Below are 7,470 nucleotides of genomic sequence, written 5' to 3' on the forward strand. Positions count from 1 at the left end.
GATGTTGAGGTCTGTGTCGCGAGCTCTCGGTGCGGACTTTCCCGTACAGGAAGCAGAGGTGAGGGACAGGTGCGCGAGAACCTGCCGAGGAACCTTCCAGCTTTCACTCAGTATCGACAGGTGAGAAACTTAATAACTAACACACATTGTGTGTGTGTGTGTGTGTGTGTGTGTGTGTGTGTGTGTGTAACAGGTTGTTGTGGCAGGGTGTCGCGCTCACAGGTGTGTGTTTCTTTAGCGCTGTTTCAGGAGAATGGAGCGAAACGTTCACTACATTACACCGTGTGTGTGTGTGTGTGTGTGTGTGTGTGTGTGTGTCTGTACTTTACTCAGTAAACAGGCCTTGAACAGCTGTTACACAATGAGTTTAAGAGAGAGAGTGTGTGTGTGTGTGTGTGTGTGTGTTCACATACATTGTTGAACTGTTACAGAAAGAAAGAACAGAAAGTAAAATCCATGCAGGTGAGTGAAGGTTCAGCTGAACCTGTTTGAGGTCAGAGGGACGAGTCTAAGCATGCAGACGAAGGAGAAGAAGGAGAAGAAGGAGAAGAAGGAGTATGATCATGGCTTTGTCTTTGTTCTGTTGATCACACAGTGAGTGTGTGTGTGTGTGTGTGTGTGTGTGTGAGGTCTCTTTTCTTGTTTTATCCTCTGAATGTTCTGCAGCGTGTTCATGATGGTGATATTTAATTCAGTTGAGGAGAAATGCAGTGTTTGGTGTTTTGTTGGAGGAAACCGGACACCGTGGCTGAAACCCAGTCACTCCCTGTTTCAGTGTGAACGCCACGCTGCTGTGCAACCTCACAGTCCAGGCTGTGGAAAAGGTCTCCTTAGAGAGGTCCATGTACACACCTGACGTCATTTCCAACGTCTGTCACACACACACACCTGAACCGTCTCACACACACCTTATGAAACCGCAGAATCACACAAGGATCCATACAGGAACCTTTACAGAGTCTGAAGTTCATGTCAGCAGCTCAGCAGTGTGCGGTGATCATGGAGATGTTAATGACGGAGCAGACACTCTACACACTACAGATGACTCTACAACAGTTTCAGAGAAACCCTGTCATAGAAGCTCGCTTTGGAACGTACCTGGGTTCAGGTGTGTGTGTGTGTGTAACAGGTTATTTTCCTGTAACCGCAGCCCCTGTGATGTTCCTGATGAAGTTGGTCTGGTGGTGATCATTAGAAGATTTTGGATTGGATCATGAGCTGAAAGTGCTTCGTCATGTTGTTGATGGTAAACTCAGTAAATTCCTGTGTGTATGTGAAGGAAGTGGAGAAAAACTCGCTGTTGTCAGTCAATAAATCATCAGGTTAATGTGAAGCTAATCTTCAACAAACTCACTACAAGTTCACACTTTAGTTTTATTTACACACAAAAGATTTGTACATTTGAGCCCTCAAGTTACTCTTTCTTGAGATTCTGAGCGCTTTCTCACCTCACCCCTTCTTGTCTCGTCTCGTCTCGTCTCGTCAGATATCTGGAGTTTTCATCAGATTTGTTTACCTGCTCAATTACAAACAGGGTGCACATACTTATGCAACCAGACTATTGTTTTCATGTTCTTTTATTGTGTTGTATCTCTGGTTTGTGTGTGCGTGTGCGTGTGCGTGTGTGTGTGTGTGTGTGTGTGTGTGTTTGTGCTGATGATCTGAAGTTCTCTTTCCAGCATGTCTGGGATATAAACAGAACAATGAAGTGTGCCTGAGGCTGTTACTGATGCACAGTGGTAAAGTGTAAGTGTGTTTGTGTGTATTGTGTGTTTTTGTGTGTATTGTGCTTGTGTGTGTGTGTGTGTGTGTGTGTGTGTGTGTGAGAGGTTCAGGTTTTCTGCTGTAACACACTCCCCAACCCTAGTTGAATTATTCACATTAATCCCGGGTTATCAGAGGAGCGAAATCCACTCTTTCAGTTTAGAGTTCAACCGTAAACAGGAAGTAACTGCAGCTAGGAAATAATCTTGTGATGGAGGAAGTGCAGGAATGTCGGATTGCACCTGACGCAGGATCCAGTCGAGGAAGACAATTGCTAGAATTATTTGATTTGATAGAGTCTCGGGTCCCTCTGTGCTCCGTACAGGTGAGAGTGATCTGTACAGGTGAGAGTGGTGAGTGTGATCTGTACAGGTGAGTGTGATCTGTACAGGTGAGTGTGATCTGTACAGGTGTGTGTGATATGTGAGTGTGATCTGTACAGGTGAGTGTGATCTGTACAGGTGACAGTGGTGAGTGTGATCTGTACAGGTGAGTGTGATCTGTACAGGTGAGTGTGATCTGTACAGGTGTTTGTGATATGTGAGTGTGATCTGTACAGGTGAGTGTGATCTGTACAGGTGAGAGTGGTGAGTGTGATCTGTACAGGTGAGTGTGATCTGTACAGGTGAGAGTGGTGAGTGTGATCTGTACAGGTGAGTGTGATCTGTACAGGTGAGAGTGATCTGTGAGAGTGATCTGTACAGGTGAGAGTGATCTGTATAGGTGAGTGTGATCTGTACAGGTAAGTGTGATCTGTAGAGGTGAGAGTGATCTGTACAGGTGAGTGTGATCTGTAGAGGTGAGAGTGATCTGTGAGAGTGATCTGTACAGGTGAGAGTGATCTGTAGAGGTGAGAGTGATCTGTGAGAGTGATCTGTACAGGTGAGAATGATCTGTACAGGTGAGTGTGATCTGTAGAGGTGAGAGTGATCTGTGAGAGTGATCTGTACAGGTGAGAGTGATCTGTAGAGGTGAGAGTGATCTGTGAGAGTGATCTGTACAGGTGAGAGTGATCTGTACAGGTGAGTGTGATCTGTAGAGGTGAGAGGGATCTGTTAGAGTGATCTGTATAGGTGAGAGTGATCCGTTAAGCAGTAGATATTGTTCCTCAGCAGCATTACAGAATAAACAGATCCTGAATGAATGTGTTGACGTTAGAAACGTGTCCTGTACGTCTGTCCTTCATCAGTGTGTATAAACTGCTGTTATTGTGAGACACGGCTGGAAACCTGGAATGTTCTGGTGATTGTTGGTGTGTAGGGTTTAATTTCAACTTGTTTTTGGAAGATCTGGTTTCAGTGGAGTCACATGACCCTGAGCTCCATTCCTCAGATTTCAACAAGTGGTGTATGAGAGTGTATGAAGCAGTGGTGTGCTTTAGCGTAGCTGTTAGCCATGTGCTCAGGTTTCGCTTTTCTTCACCGTGATGAGGAAGTGTGTGTGATGAGCCGTCAGTGCGGCTGGAGAAGGTGATATGGTTTTATGAAAGATGTATTGATGGAGCACCGTGTAGAAAAATGTGTAGTTACAGAGGGTTTGGTGTTCAGCAGCGTGTTCCTGTTCCTTCACAGCCTTCCTAAAAAACACTTAACTTTACATGAACATTTCCACTCATTATCAGCACCTCTGTCTGTTCCTTTCCTTCCTGCTTCTGCTGTTGTTCCTCCATTCTTCAGTTTTCCCCCTCTCTCCTGTTCTCCTCTGCAGCTCTGCCAAGGAACAAAGTTCAGCAGTTTAATCATTATGTGCTTTCTAACATCTCTCTTTCTCTCTATTCCCCCCCCGCTCTCTCTGCCCTTTGTCATTATCTGATGTATAGAAACCTATAATAATGAGTATAATGATGTTGGAGGAGAACATCGCTACACTCTGCTGCACATCTCAGACCATCAGGACGTTAATAACATACATTATCTTCTACAGAGCTATAAAGGTTCTGCACAAGACTTTATGTAAAACGTCATCATCATCGCATCCTTTTTCTCTGTCGTTACTGCAGGGTTTGTAATTCCGAACACTGAGGAGTTTTGAGCAACGCTTAGAAGCTCTAAGGAGCACTGAGGAGCTCTAAGGAGCACTGAGGAGCTCTGAGGAGCACTGAGGAGCTATGAGGAGCTCTGAGGAGCACTGAGGAGCTCTAAGGAGCACTGAGGAGCTCTGAGGAGCAATAAGGAGCACTAAGGACAGAAACAGCTCAGCATTACAGTAATTGAACTTCAGAGAGTCAGAGAGAAACTCATTACACCACTTCATGCTGAGAGTGTACAGAGAGTGGTGTGTGTGTGTGTGTGTGTGTGATATACGGAAACAGTGTGTGTTTGTTAGTCAAATAGCAGATGGGATTACGCAAATCATTGTGCTGCATGTCGTCGCAGTTTGAGTTTATTCTCTTTCCTGCTCCAGACGTGATTATGTAATTGTTTTTGTTTTATTTTGGGTTGAACTTTAATCATTTGCAGCCACAAAAATCTAATCAAATCTATAAGCTGTGTGTCTGAGCAGAACCGGGCATGGACTTTGCTGCTGGTCAGGTGAGGTCACGTCTTCACCTGGTCCAGCTCCAGTGCTCAGAGCGAAGCTTCCACAGTGAAGCAAACTGTGTGTGAGGGTGAATAATACACCAGTCTCCATTTAATTATTAACTCATCACCAAAAGAAAAACACCAGTGAACACTGCGTCGTCTCAGAGTGCGTCTGGACGAGAGGATATTTATTACAGAGATTACAGACTGCTTTATAATGGAGGGGATTTGATAGACAGTAATCTCACTGCACTCTTACCTGCTCCTGTAATCTCACGGTAATCTGACTGTCATCTCACCTGCTCTTGTACTCTTACTGTACTCTCGCTGTAATCTCACTGTAATTTTTACTGTACTCTCACTCTACTCTCACCTTCTCCTGTACTATCACTGTGATCTCACTGTAATTTTTACTGTAATCTCACTGTAATCTCACTGTTATCTCACTGTTCAGCTGTCTATTGGCCTGCCTGTCTGCATATCTCTGTTTTTTGTCTGTCTGTCTGCCTGTCCGTCTGCCTGTCTGCATGCCTTTCTGTCTGTCTGTCTGTCTGTCTGTCTGCCTGTCCGTCTGCCTGTCTGCATGCCTTTCTGTCTGTCTGTCTGCCTGTCTATCTGTCTGCCTGTCTGCCTGTCTGTCTGTCTGTCTGTCTGTCTGAACTAAACAGACAGGTGGATTTCTCTCTCAGCTTCCTGAAGCTACATGTTAAAGTCTCCAGGTTTTCTATTTGCTGTGAGACGATAGGAACCATGTTCTATTGATTCTTTGTAGAATCTTCATCACATGATAATAATGATGGGAAATGAAACGTGGTGTTGTGTATCTTGTCTCCTGGAGGCGATTGTGTTTCAGACACAGAAGTATGAGGTAATAAAGTGTGTGCTGGCTGTAGGTAGACACACTCACCTCGTATTTGGTTTAGCTGTGTCGTCTGATTGTGTACATTTCTGTGTCGTGCGTGTTTAATTACCTTCACCGTGCTGATAAGACTGCAGTGAAAGTGTGCTGTGAGCTGTCAGGTCTCTGGGTGGAATATTAGCTAGAAACAAAAGAGAATGCATTTCACTGTTACATATTAAGCGTCTATTAGCATGCGTTAGCATGTTTAGCATGTGTTAGCATGGACAGTGTAAAATAATAAAACTATATAAAGCGGTGTGTGGAATATTTAATTTAATTTAAATGTCTTTTAGTTTTTACTGTTGATGCATGATGTTGGGGCAGAAACTGGGTTTGGTTAGGGTTAGGGTTGGGGTTGGGGTTAGGGTTAGTGTTGGGGTTTGGTTAGGGTTAGGGTTGGGGTTTGGTTAGGGTTGGGGTTAGGGTTGGGGTTAGGGTTAGGGTTGGGGTTAGGGTTAGGGTTATGGTTAGGTTTGGGGTTTGGTTAGGGTTGGGGTTTGGTTAGGGTTAGGGTTTGGTTAGGGTTAGGGTTTGGTTAGGGTTGGGGTTTGTTTAGGGTTAGGGTTGGGGTTAGGGTTGGGGTTAGGGTTAGTGTTGGGGTTAGGGTTGGGGTTAGGGTTAGGGTTGGGGTTTGGTTAGGGTTGGGGTTTGGTTAGGGTTAGGGTTATGGTTGGTTAGGGTTGGGGTTTGGTTAGGGTTAGGGTTAGGGTTTGGTTAGGGTTAGGGTTAGGGTTAGGGTTGGGGTTTGGTTAGGGTTAGGGTTGGGGTTTGGTTAGGGTTGGGGTTAGGTTGGGGTTTGGTTAGGGTTGGGGTTTGGTTAGGGTTGGGGTTAGGTTTTGGTTAGGTTTGGTTAGGGTTAGGGTTTGGTTAGGGTTAGGGTTGGGGTTTGGTTAGGGTTGGGGTTTGGTTAGGGTTAGAGTTTGGTTAGGGTTGGGGTTAGGTTTTGGTTAGGTTTGGGGTTAGGTTTTGGTTAGGTTTAGGTTTGGGTTAAGGTTAGGTTAGGTTTGGGGTTAGGGTTAGGGTTAGGGTTTGGTTAGGTTTGGGGTTAGGTTTTGGTTAGGTTTGGGTTAAGGTTAGGGTTGGGGTTAGGTTGGGGTTAGGGTTAGGGTTAGGGTTAGGGTTAGGGTTAGGGTTAGGTTTTGGTTAGGTTTGGGTTTGGGTTTAGTTTAGGTTAAGGTTGGGTTTTGGTTAGGGTTGGGGTTGGGGTTAGGGTTAGGGTTGGGGTTTGGTTAGGGTTAGGGTTAGGGTCAGGGTTGGGGTTTGGTTAGGGTTGGGGTTTGGTTAGGGTTAGGGTTAGGGTTAGGGTTAGGGTTGGGGTTTAGTTAGGGTTGGGGTTTGGTTAGGGTTGGGGTTGGGGTTTGGTTAGGGTCAGGGTTGGGGTTTAGTTAGGGTTAGGGTTGGGGTTTGGTTAGGGTTAGGGTTGGGGTTTGGTTAGGGTTAGGGTCAGGGTTGGGGTTTGGTTAGGGTTGGGGTTTGGTTAGGGTTAGGGTTGGGGTTTGGTTAGGGATAGGGTTAGAGTTTGGTTAGGGTTAGGGTTAGGGTTGGGGTTTGGTTAGGGTTGGGGTTTGGTTAGGGTTGGGGTTTGGTTAGGGATAGGGTTTGGTTAGGGTTAGGGTTGGGGTTTGGTTAGGGATAGGGTTAGAGTTTGGTTAGGGTTAGGGTTAGGGTTAGGGTTTGGTTAGGGTTGGGGTTTGGTTAGGGTTGGGGTTTGGTTAGGGTTAGGGTTGGGGTTTGGTTAGGGTTGGGGTTTGGTTAGGGTTAGGGTTGGGGTTTGGTTAGGGTTGGGGTTTGGTTAGGGATAGGGTTAGAGTTTGGTTAGGGTTAGGGTTAGGGTTGGTGTGAGCGTCTCTTCATCACGCATCACGTCCACCAGATTTTACAGCTGCAGCGTTTGGACCATGTTAGTGAGATCGTTGATGTTTATGAAATAAGTCGAGCAACTCCTAAATCCTTTACAATAACCACACCCTTCTAGGCCACGCCCCTCACCAAACCAAACCCCTCACCCAACCACACCCACTCAGCCACGTGTTCACGTGTAATTCCAGGATCCTTTACACGCTGCATTCTGCTGACAGTGGTGGGTGTTTTTGTGAAGGTAAAATTCCCTTCTGTGTGTGTGTGTGTGTGTGTGTGTGTGTGTGTACCTTCTGTAATGTTATCAGTTTGAGAAGTGCATGTGCTGTGGAATTTGATCCTCCTCATCGTGACCGTCCGCATAAAGAAGTTCACGTGACATCAGTTTGGCTCCAGGCACACAATATTCTGTCTGATGGAAGACCT

The 7,470-nt window shown here is 45.7% G+C and overlaps 1 protein-coding gene across 6 annotated transcripts in view; it reads left to right on the forward strand.

Moving 5' to 3' along the window:
* Positions 1 to 7,470, forward strand: part of shroom1 (shroom family member 1) — a 25,597-nt gene continuing 18,127 nt past the window's right edge. For 2 of the 6 annotated variants that reach the window (XM_046867660.1, XM_046867669.1), the window contains exon 1: positions 1 to 120. The gene's annotated coding sequence lies outside the window, so the exon portion shown is untranslated. Of the gene's footprint in view, positions 121 to 4,094; positions 4,565 to 4,882; positions 5,155 to 6,964; positions 7,286 to 7,470 lie in introns of those variants that run through there. The other 4 variants (XM_046867664.1, XM_046867661.1, XM_046867663.1 and 1 more) reach the window with 4 other exon arrangements.

Source organism: Silurus meridionalis, chromosome 15 (assembly GCF_014805685.1).
Source record: "Silurus meridionalis isolate SWU-2019-XX chromosome 15, ASM1480568v1, whole genome shotgun sequence".
NCBI lineage: Eukaryota > Metazoa > Chordata > Actinopteri > Siluriformes > Siluridae > Silurus > Silurus meridionalis.